Genomic DNA, 12,545 nt, shown 5'->3' with positions numbered 1-12,545 from the left:
TTGCAGAAAATAAAGGTGGATCACTGAGGGAAGCATGACACAATGGAAGACAATCTTGAACTCTGGAAGAGTGAACTTTAGAAATAGTGAAAGAATAGTTATGGCTAGTTTCAGTAAATGTTACTTTATGAGGCATTTCTGGTGGAAATGGGAAACGCTGGGAAGGTGATTCTTCTGGATGTATGGCTGTTGAATAAATGTGCCTGTTGGTGGGTGTTACTCAAATTCAGGTTGTGAGCCTTAGCGTTTCCATCTTGGCGCTTGTCACAGTATACTTTCTGATGTTGTTGCGAAATGGCAACAATTACATGCTGCTTGGTGCAATATCCTACCTAATTGTTTTCCTTATTCATCTATTTTTCCTATTGCTTATTAATAGCATTATTATTATTGTCTTTGTGGTGAAATCATTGCAGTATCAAAAATCTACAAAACATCATCACGATTTCCAAGGAAACTACAAAGCGGGTCAATGAGTGCCGTTTTTGTGGCTTGGAATGTCGTAAAATCAGGTTGTTATTTACTCATACTTCTAGCTGAAGTAGGTGTAGGACGCTTCATAAGTAGTTCTCATGTTCTAATCTGAGGTACAACAAATTCTTATCCTAGTCAGACATTCAGTGCAATTCCAAATAGGAGTAATCCTCAGACACTCGATATATACAAGCACTAATCTTCAATTAAGCCACAATAACAGATTAAAATAATTTAACACAGAAACAACTAATTCTTATCAATACTAAATATTTTGCTTAAACATTCCCAGACAAGATTTGAAAAAATATATGACCCATTAGACAAATGACTTTTCCAAATGCTAGCTGGAGCCAGGAGAATGTATTTTTCCAGTTTGTTTATTATTGTGACTTAGTTCAGAATCAGAATCAAAATATCTTTATTGTCATTGTAACAAATACAACAAAATTAGGTGCAGTCCCTGCAGTGTCAAAATATAAATAAATATAAATAAAAAAGGATAAGAAGAAATAAGGTAGAACACAAACATTCAACATAAGACCATAATTGCACATGAACACTACTGCACAAGATGTCATCTATTGCACGGCTGCTTTGGAGGTGATTAGGTGGCAATTCAGTGCCCTAATAGCAACAGGGTAGAAACTGTTATTCAGTCTATTAGCCTTTGTTTTGATGCTCCTATATCTTTTGCCTGATGTCAACAGTTGGAACATGTCATGAGCGGGGTGTGAGGAGTCACCTCACATTCTTAAGAATAACTCATGAAGAAATTCATGTAGTGGCCAAAGGATTCATAAACTTTTTTTTGGCTTAAACTCTCCTCTGGTTTAAGGGTTTGAATACAAAGTGACTTAGGTTGTTAGGCTGTCATCTACCCTATTTTTACTATATGGTACTGTTCCAATATATTCTTGAAAATTCCTGTTACCTTACAATTACCTATCCTGGACCTATTTGTATTTGCCTCGTTCACCTATACAGCATAAAACCTTTCTCATTAGGCATAATACCAATAAAACTGGCCTTAAGCTCTCAACAGAAGTCAACTGACTTTCTACTCTCTGGAAATTCTCCATTAAAAATCGAACTTTTTGGAACTCACAGTGGATCATCCAGTGCCACGATCAACGTGCAGTGAGATGCAGCAATACTTGGAAAGAGAGTGGATGGCTGGCTAGCTGTGAACAAGTGATATTATTTCCACTCTCTTACTCTCAACGCATATGTTTAGATTTGGGAATTGGATATGGTTGTCATATGCAGACAGGTATTATTATTTCTGATTTATGCTTCACTACATGTTTGTTACTTGTCTATTTTTCTAAAGGTTATTTAATTACAAACTTCACCCACAAAGAAGCACTACTGGGAGAAATACAACTTTCCTTTCATAAACATATTTGCATGACAACAACTACAAATAGCCATTAAACCAAAACAAGAGATTTTCTGGTAATATACTTGTGCAAAATGATTTAAATTTCATAACTAATTTGTAAATGGAGATGTGAGTTGATATATTCTTCAAAAAGCACAACTTCAGACTCTAAAAGATCAAGTGCAATCACACTTCTTTTTTCAACTGAATGACGACTTAAATTGACATTAGTTAAACTCGTTAATTACACCCTCACACCAATTCCCAGAAATTACACACATACTCTGTTGTGCTTCTAGCTTTAGTAAAATTATAGCAAAAGCATTTTAAGGAAACCTTAATCAAAAATAGCCTAGCCATTTTTCAGCTGCAATCAAGAGGATGTCTTTGCTGCAACTCCTACAAGACCTAAAACTGGCTGGGAACTTAATGTCTGTCCCAATTCTACTAAATGTAAGGGTAGCATATGATACCATCTATCATGAATTTCTCATTAACTATCTTCAAAACTGGGTCAGCATGAAGGGCAATGTTTTAAAGTAGTTTATATCATACATTATTTAGATAGATAGATAGATAGATAGATAGATAGATAGATAGATAGATAGATAGATAGATAGATAGATAGATAGATAGATAGATAGATAGATAGATAGATAGATAGATAGATAGATAGATAGATAGATAGATAGATAGATAGATAGATAGATAGATAGATAGATAGATAGATAGATAGATAGATAGATAGATAGATAGATAGATAGATAGATAGATAGATAGATAGATAGTAAATTTGATCCTGGAAGGCCACAGTAATTGCAGGTTTTCATTCCCTCCACTTTGTTAACACTAGAATCCCTGAAGCCTACGAAAATATTTGTAATGCAGAGCTACCTTACATTCCCTCACACCTCGTCAGCAGCATCTCTGTTTTGCAAATGTGTCAATCTGCACAAGCAGCAGGCAGCCTGCTCACTTATCCCAAACACAGGCAGCTGAAGTCAAGTCAGAAGCAAAAATGAAGTAATTCAAATTCTGTTTTATTAAAAAAAAAAAAAAAATCATCCAACCACTGTCGGTTCACTGTCGAAATTCTTATCAGATAAAGCGGATTATCAGAGAAGGACTGGAACAGAAAATTTCTCTATATGCAGATGATATGGTTTTATATCAGACCCAGAAAACACTGTGCCTGCAATTTTAACAGCACTCACAGAATTTCAAAAGATATCTGGTCTCAGAATTAATCTGAATAAAAGTATACTCTTTCCAGTGAATTCACAAGCATGTAATATTAGATTGGACACCCTACCTTTTACTATAGCGGATCAGTTTAAATACCTACGGGTAAATATCACAACATAAAGGTCTTTATCAACAAAATTTTGCCATCTGTATGGAAAAAATTAAGCAAAACTTGCATAGATGGTCAACCCTTCATCTCACTCTAGCAGGAAGAACTAACGTTAAGATGAATATCCTTCCTAAACTTTTTTTATTTCAAAACATTCCAATATATCAATAAATCGTTTTTTAAGCAATTAGATTCAACAATAACCTCATTCATTTGGAACTCAAAACACCCACGTATCCGAAGAGCGACCCTACAAAGACCTCAGGCAGAAGGTGGCATGGCTTTACCTAATTTTCAGTTTTATTACTGGGCAGCAAACATACAAGCCATAAAAACCTGGACAGAAAAAAACGAACATACACAGGCTTGGTCCGCGATAGAAGTAAAATCCTGTAGTACTTCTTTATACTCCCTGCTCTGCGCTCCAATAAATGCAAGCTACCGCAAATATACTAATAACCCAATTGTGCTTGACTCACTCAGAATATGGAACCAACTTAGAAAGCATTTTAAGATGGAAAATCTTTTATCCATGGCACCTCTCCAAGAGAACCACCTCTTTCAACCCTCGCAAACATATCCAGTTTTTAATACCTGGGTAAGATTTGGGATTAAAATGCTCAGATCTTTATATAGACAACATTTTTGCATCTTTTGAACAATTACGTTCCAAATTCAACCTCCCAGCTACACATTTCTTTCACTATCTTCAAATTAGAAACTATTGTTAAACAGAAACTGCCCGATTTTCCCCACCTTGTACCGTCCACCATGCCAGAACAAATACTGCTCAATTTCGAGGAATTAAACACTATTTCCACATTATATAAAATCTTATTAGAGTCCCTACCTTTCAAAGACCCAAGAGGACATTGGGAAAAAGATCTCTTAATCAATATCAGAAAAAGAGTGGAAGGTAGCAATGCAGAGAATTCACTCGAGCTCCATGTGTGCAAAGCATAGAATTATTCAACTAAAAATTATATATCGAGCTCATCTGTTTCGCTTAAAACTGTCCAAAATGTTTCCAGGGCAAGATCCAACCTGCGAACACTGCAACCAAGCTCCTGCCTCATTGGGTCACATGTTTTGGGCCTGCACCAAACTAACATCATTTTGGACCAAAATTTTTAAGTGCCCTTCAGACAGCCTTGGGATCACAATCCCTCCTAACCCATTAATAGCTCTGTTCGGTGTTCTTCCAGACGGACTTGAAGTGGAGAAGGACAAGCAAACAGTGATTGCATTCACTACACTTGTGGCACGCAGACTTATTCTGTTAAATTGGAAGAATCCTAACTCTCCTCTGATAAGTCAGTGGGAAACCGATGTTTTATATTATTTAAAATTGGAAAAAGTCATATTCTCAGTTACAGGATCTGTACAGAATTTTTTCAAAACCTGGCAGGATCTAATCAATAATATTTTAGAATAAGAGAAATAATTATTACCGCTTTATTTCCCTTCTCCATTTTTTTTTTTTTCCGGAAATATATTTCTTCCTTTCTTTTGTTTATTTTTGCCCTATTAAAAAGCACTAAGCAATTCTCCTATAGCTAAGCTCTCCTTCTCAAGGGTGGGGTTTGATTTGTCTTTAATTATTTTTTGTTATGAATTAATCTATATTGTATGGAATGATTACAATAAAATTAATAAATAAATAAATAAAAATCATCCAACAATAAAACTGAATAAAAAAAAATGTTCAAATGACATGTCAATATGAATCTGTGTGCGAGGAAAAGTAACATCTTTTACAAGTACCATAAATGTACACAGGATGTTACAAACTTGCATCACGTTTTTATTATGTAATAATAATAATAAATAATAACAATAATAGCAGCTCACTGTTCAAAGCGCTAAATGCAGCGACTACGCGGGACTCAAACCTATTACCCCTCAATTGCTAAACAGTAGCTTATCCACTGCGCCATTTGCACAGATCCATGATGGAGCAGCGTTACCACTGTGACAACTGCTTGAAAATGAAACGTGCAAACACATACATATGCAAAAATCTTTTATTTTGTACTGACTGATAGTTGGGCTTCAGCAACATGTCAATCGAGCAATTCCTTTTCTTTGGTTTTATTCTTGAGTAAAAGCATACTTGTTTTGTTATACCTTTTATGAAAGTGTTTCTTAGACATTTGGGCTTTAGTCTTGACACATCCTACACTTTGTCAAAATTATGTAGTTATTACTATAACATGAAAGCATTTTCTATTTTAGCTATGTTCAGCATTTCTTGCCTCACATTTCCTGCCTCGCATTTCCTCTGTCATTCTATATTTACACAGATCACTGTAAACACAACACACACATGAAATGTATGTATTTCCAATCACAATATTTCATTGCCTATACTTATAGTACTAGGGTGCTGTACCGTGTTAGCCATTATGAATGTAGAGAAAAGCCAAGCAAAATGACACCTTTTACATCTTGCCTGAAGAAGGGGCCTGAGTTGCCTCGAAAGCTTGCAAATTGTAATCTTTCTAGTTAGCCAATAAAAGGTGTCATTTTGCTTGGCTTTTCTCTACATTGCCTATACTTACAAATGCATTGCCAGATAAACACTTCAACACAGACTTGAACTGTGAGAACTACAGCAGGGCAATGCCACCATCTGACTGAATGGGGGGAGGGGGGTGTAGCAGGCTAATCTACACATTTGCAACACAAAAGCAGGCTAATAGTGTAGTGATAAGGAGCTAAGAGTTTCTTGGCGATTGTCAGGAAAATTTAAGGAGGTTAGGGACAACGAAAAAAATCGTAAGCTTCAGGAATTCTAGTGTTAATCAGTAACCAATTACAGCTGTTACTTGATTTCTTTTTCCTTCAATTTAATCGCCTTGTTTTTTTCAGTGTTAATCAGTAACCAATTACAGCTGTTACTTGGTTTCTTTTTCCTTCAATTTAATCGCCTTGTTTTTTTCAGATGTGGGCTTCCGAATTGCTTACTTTTTTTCTTGCAGGGCAGATAAACAGAAATGAGATGTTAAATTGGCCCCAAATCCCATCGAGTTTCTTAACTCCTTTAGGGCTGAACATTTTTTCCAAAACACAGTTTTCTGAAAAGCACACAAAGCAATGGTTTCACACAGAAATCAACATAAAACATCTGTTGCGGCATGCTGTGACAGCCAATTCACCAGGAATGTGTGGCAGGCTGGGTGTAAGTCTGTCTTCGGGGGCGGCAGCAACGATTGCAAGGCATAACAATCTGGTTTGTACCTCTTGTCATTGTAAGGGAAGGTTCTTCCAGGCAAACGTTGCCATAGGTGCCAAAATCGGTGTCCGACAAGTCAGAGTCCAATTTAGTGATAATATGCAAAACGTCAACCACAGAGTATTTTGCTTTACTAATTTGCTTCGATCTTTTGCCTGATGTCAATGCCATTTTGCAGTGGTTTGCACCTCGCTTAACTGCAGGATATCTCAGTCAAACCAATGAAGCTAACTTTCCTTCTAGCAAAGAGAATCCAACTAAAACATAACGTCAGTTTCTGTCACCTTTTACAACTGATTACCACCATCAACAACTCCTTATGACATAAGTCACATTGTCTGTTTTTTTCTCTGAATTCACTGTCATAATCTTCTTTATTTATCTGGTTTGTACAATGCTATATACTGTATATCCTGCCATTCTTTCTTATATTCTGTAAGTGCCTTGAGCATGGGAAAGGCGCTATATAAATAAAATGTATTATTATATTGTGAACACAGATTAGCTGGTCATGTGTTATCTTGTTTAGAAGTTCATTATTGTTTGGCTTCTAATTAAGGAAAAGGCAAACGAGGGGTCTAAGTCTTAAATAACAAGTAAATTAAAATGATGGGAAAGAAGTTCACCAGCAGCAAAAACCAGCTACTATTTCAGAATATAGTTAGGATGAAAACCAGCAGCTAGTGCAGCCCTTCAAGAATAAGAGCTGGACACCCCTGGTTGAGGAGGAAAAAAAAAATCCAAAATTATGCTTGGTAACAGAGAGTACTTATAAAAAAGAAAAGCAAAACTGATGAATGCCTTACTGTGCAATAAGAAGATATTTGCTTAATTAGTGAATTACAATAAATGTCACATCATCAAACAAAACCGAATCTATTGTATAATAAAACACTATGTGCGTGTGTCAGGTCGAGCAATCTAACTGGTCAGTTAGGCTTTGGTCTGATTGGTTAGTTTCATTCTGTTTACTCAAACTGACAGGAGGTGCCAGCCAAGTGCAGATCTGAGAAAGAGTGCAAGGTTCAATTCCTGGTTATGACCATTGAATTTTTATTTTTACAAAAAAAGGTTTTGAAAATGAGCACTTCAAAGATGATAAAGTGAATAATGACTCACATCACCATCGAAGACAGAAACAAAGTTAAGAACAGAGATGCACCTTGAAATGACAAGAGTCTGCAAAGCAATTGAGAGAGGAAGCACCAGCCAAGGCAGGTTGAGACCCTTGAGAATACCGAACACACATGCAGGATGGATGCTGAGAGCACAGAGAAGGCAAGATGTATCAAAATTTTTTAAAAAGTATTCTATTATCTGTCTTCAACAGGTAAAGTAGCTAGTATTATATAAAGACACTCTGATGAACAAATTACTCAAAACTGAAAATTAAGCAATACGCCATTAATTAAAAAATCACACAGGGTTTAATTTATAGTGGAAGGGGAGTTAAAAAAAACAAAGGTGTATTAAAAAAATACAGTGAAACAAAGGATGATCTAAACTCACATTTTTCTGAGGTCTTCACAAGTCAGGAAGTAGATAACCTCCCAGTAGTGAAAGACACTATTAAGGAGGTACTAAGTGATATAGAAATTGAGGGAGAAGTACTGCTTAGATTAAGTAGGCTGAAATAAAACATATCTCCAGGAATATTTACCCTTGAGTTCTTAATGAGGTAAGCAAGTGTGTGTGTGTGTATATATATGCCACTTTAATTACAAATTTAATTTATTCAGAAATATAAATACACATTTGTGCATGCTTTCAGAACGCAATTATGTGGCCAATCAGCTCTTTGAGGCAACTGTTTTAATATGCAGTGCAGAGGTGGGTAGAGTAGCCAAAAATTGTACTCAAGTAATAGTAGCGTTACTTCAAAGTAATATTACTCAAGTAGAAGTAAAAAGTAGTCATCCAAACCATTACTCAAGTAAGAATAAAAAAAGTATTTGGTGAAAAGACTACAAGTACTGAGTAACTGTTTAAACATAATAAATTATTTATTTTTTAGAAATGTTCTAATAAGACAGACAAAAATATAAAATAATGTGCAAATTCTGCTATTTCCAAATAATAAAAAATGAGTACAAAAACATCTTTACAAAATAAAGATGCACAAATAAAGTTCCAAATCTCAGTTTTTCACAACAAAGCTTTTGAAGCCAATACCTACAGTAGGTAACATGTATGTTTGAACAGTGCAAACTACTTACAGTGACAAGATAACCTGTACACTGACAGTATAATACATCACTTTGTGGTGTAGCGGGTCCACAGCTTCAAAAAAAAAAAAAAAAAAAAGGCCAGTTTCAAATCCATAAAACCGTGTCACACTGCATGACCGCAGGGAGTTATTGAGGTAGTAGGAGCGAGTCACAACTGCATGTGGGGGTGCCATCGTTCTCAATTGCTTCATTGGCTTTCTGCGGCGTGTGATTAAGGCCCATGGAGACGGGAGTGTATATATACAGGTCGACACAAAAAAAAAGGGGGAATCAAAGAAAAGAAAAGTCTAGAACAAGGCAGCTTGTGCGCGTACAAGAAGTCTCACTTTACCTCAACTGTCTGTGCATGTTTGGTTAAAACGTGCTTGTTATTTACTCAGTGAAGTGATTGTTAAGCTTCAGCAGCAGTTGGCTCTCAAGGTTCTTGCAGTGAAGCCTTGATCGTTTAGCAGTGAACAGGAGCCCCGCATGACTAAAAGTCTCTCACAGGCTGCAGACGCAGGAAGTTTGTGTGGTCATGTGACTGCATGGCTACATCTGATTGGTGAAACGGAGTCATGTGATTATTGTTGCTACGTCTGATTGGTGAAACGTAGTCATGTGATTTTTGTTGCTACGTCTGATTGGTGAAACAGTCATTCAGTAGATCCACTGGCGACTTCTCTCTGGCAAAAATGCAGCATATCTAATGTTCAAATGGAAAAAAGTAACGAGTCGAGTGTTGCCCAATGTAGCGGAGTAAGAGTAGCATTTCTTCTTTGCAAATGTGCTCATGTAAAAGTCAAAAGTATGGTGCAGAAAAACTACTCTTAGAAGTAAAAATTTTTTTAAAAAGTTACTCAAGTAAATGTAACAGAGTAAATGTAACTCGTTACTACCCACCTTTGATGCAGTGTCAGGCATTTCAATAAGAAAACTAGAAATAAGATTATGTTGCCTCATTAAACCAATGGAGCCACTGCATTCAACTTCTGAATATAATGGACATGGACAGAGCTACTGTCGTCCCTCCAGTCATCCATCCATTCTTATCTATCTCAGGATCATGGAGAGTAGATGGCATATTACAGTAATAAGATAATATACCCCGCATGTCTATGGGATGTGGGAGTAAACAGCACAAAAGCAGTGCTGGCTACATTTGTGGCAAGTAAAAATTGATAAAACTTTCAAAATCATTTGGTTATCTCTGCCTATGGCTAGTTTACTAGGGTGATGAAAAACACTGAATGCTCTCTGTGTTTATTGGAAAATAGAATTTAGTATTTCAAAACTTCCACACTGGCCACACACACACTGCACTGAGGCACGAAGCAAATCTCTCTAATGACAGGACAATGGTAGCATGTAATTACTAATTTGGTTCGTGAGACTGTTAAAGCCGAACACTTCATTGCCGAAAACAAAGCAGCAAACACTACATTTTAATCATTAGTAGAACTGAAATGTGTCAAACACAATTAAGCACAAATGAAAAATATCTGAATAATGTGCAAGTGAACTGGATATACTCTTCAGTTTATAAATAATTCCCATCACTGCTTTATAAATGGCTGTGCTTCAGTGGTCCCTAATACACAAAGGGGGAAATCCTTGTATATAGAACAGAACTGATGAGACCCTTAAAGATGGTAAGCTGAAAAGGTCCTGATGCTGTAAGGCATTCCCAAACAATGACAATAAAATACAAAAACATATGTTTACAGAACAATTTCTCCCAAATACACTTTCACAATCTTAAAGAAATACTACGCCCAAAATGGCTTTTTTTTTTTTTTAATATCACTTGCCCAAACTGATCAGTAGTGATGGCTGATTAATGTTTCTGATAGAACTGGCATCTATGAGGACCAACACTGGACAACAGCAATCAATACTAAAACATTCATGTAAAAATCCCAAGCTTCTCATCTTGCATAAAACCACGTTATGTATACAGTTATAAGCTCACATTATGAAATATATTTGTGTGTTTTTTTTTTTTGCTTTAATGTTGTGAAACAATCAATTCTGGAAAATTAGAGTAATGTATGAATAGGAAGTGCATACTCATATAAATAGGATCAAGTCTTTTAAGTGAAGACAGAACTTGTGACCAATAAATGAGTGAGAGAAACAGAAGAAAAAAAAAAAAAAAGTTAAAACTAAAATGCTTCTACATAGCTGGTTCCAAGTCAGACATGCTTCCTGTTCTTTGTTAATGCCACATCGTTTACACCTTGGTCACTCACTGATGTTGACAATTGACCAGGTTATCACTTTTCTACAAAGTTAACAATGAACAAATCTCCCTACATCCAAAAAGTTTTACTACACTGCTGCATACCCAGAAACGCTTTACAAAGATCAAACAAGAAACTATGAATTTCATATTTTCAATTAAAATAATCAGAAAGTTTGGTATTTCTTTCTAGTTAAATTTATCAACACTTTAGTTGGAGGTCAAAAACAAAAAAAACACATGAACCTACCAACAAAGTGCTGGGAATTCTAGAATGCACTGGCAGAACCCAATCCTGCAACACTAAATACAGCCTCTGTGGCCACTGCCTTAAGGTAAATGGGAGTCCAGTACAAATGTGTATACTTTAATGTTAAAACAAGAATTCGTAAGACTTCAATGTAAACCTTATGAAATATGACACATAAAATGCCCCTCTCATCACACAGCCATGGATAGACTGTTGCTCAGTCAGTTACTGACCATTGTTCAAATTCAAGACTTGCAAAACAGTAGTTGTGGCCATTCAGGAAGTACAGCATGTACTGCCCAATATCAAAACTGACTGGCATGGGCAAACAGAATTGCAATATTTGTGAAATGTACAATCGATATTTAAACTTTTTTGAAAAGCAAACCTCAACAGTTAGTAACTAAAGAATATCAAAGCAAGCAGTTAAACTGCTTCAAAATGCGTTCCTCTGAATACTGCACACTGCCTGCAAAAATACATCTAGAGTTTTCCATTAAACTAGCATCCTAAAGAAAATATACCATTTAAGACCTGTGTATGAACAAACAATGAAAGAGCATACTCGTTTATTTATACAGAATGACGTTTTTATGGGCATTACACACGCAAGAACAATAAAAATATGGCTTCGTGTCAAAATAACATCCTCATATGAACAGGATGCCACAATCAGGAGCAGCAAGGTTCTAGAATATCCAAGACACGGATTTTTTATTTTCAAACTTCATTTACTCTGCAGATTACACCCAAGAGAGTAATCGATTAAAATTCTTTTTAAACGTTGATGAGAAGGCCGAGTAAGAATCTAGTTGGATTGCCATGTTTACGTGTGGAAATACGTTCAATAGTTGATAATCATGATCGTCAAATCAAAAGGTCAAAACCTTGTATCCATGGCTTCTATTTCAAAGGATTTTGAAAAGCACACTAGCAGTAATTGAAGGGCAGAAAAGGCGGCACGAGATCGCTTATGTTCAAAACAGCAGCATGTAAAACTGCGTTTCCTTGCTACTTCTTACTCACATTAAATAAAAAAAAACATTTGTATCTCATTTCGTAGGTCGGTGTCCAAGTAAACCGAAATTTCAGTGTTGTGTAAAAAGTATACATTTGACGTCAGATAGCAGATGGCAATTAATTCATCGTATGAATAAATAAAAACAAGACGATGCACATGCCCCGTGACCACGTAATGATCGCTTAAACATTACTTGTGATAGGAAAAGTAAAGTCCTTCTGGATGTTCACTTTAAACTCCTGTAATGTTAAATAAATGGTATAGTGAGGCCTCAGACATTCGAAACTAAAGCATTTTTCCGACTTCGTGCTCATAACTGGTAATCAACAAAAGAAAAGAATATATGCAGTGAAAAAGTTTCGTTAAGTGCCTATAAAT

General features: G+C 35.9%; 2 protein-coding genes across 3 annotated transcripts in view; both read right to left on the bottom strand.

The window, feature by feature from the left end:
- gcna (germ cell nuclear acidic peptidase) overlaps positions 1-12,545 on the bottom strand; it is an 816,449-nt gene that overhangs the window by 85,047 nt on the left and 718,857 nt on the right. The window lies entirely within an intron of this gene.
- Positions 1-12,545, bottom strand: part of ogt.1 (O-linked N-acetylglucosamine (GlcNAc) transferase, tandem duplicate 1) — a 51,167-nt gene that overhangs the window by 38,085 nt on the left and 537 nt on the right. The gene's annotated exons all lie outside the window — the stretch shown is intronic.

Source organism: Erpetoichthys calabaricus, chromosome 12 (assembly GCF_900747795.2).
Source record: "Erpetoichthys calabaricus chromosome 12, fErpCal1.3, whole genome shotgun sequence".
Lineage (NCBI taxonomy): Eukaryota > Metazoa > Chordata > Cladistia > Polypteriformes > Polypteridae > Erpetoichthys > Erpetoichthys calabaricus.
Note: the sequence above shows the minus strand (reverse complement) of the source record. Positions and strands in the feature narration are given on the sequence as shown.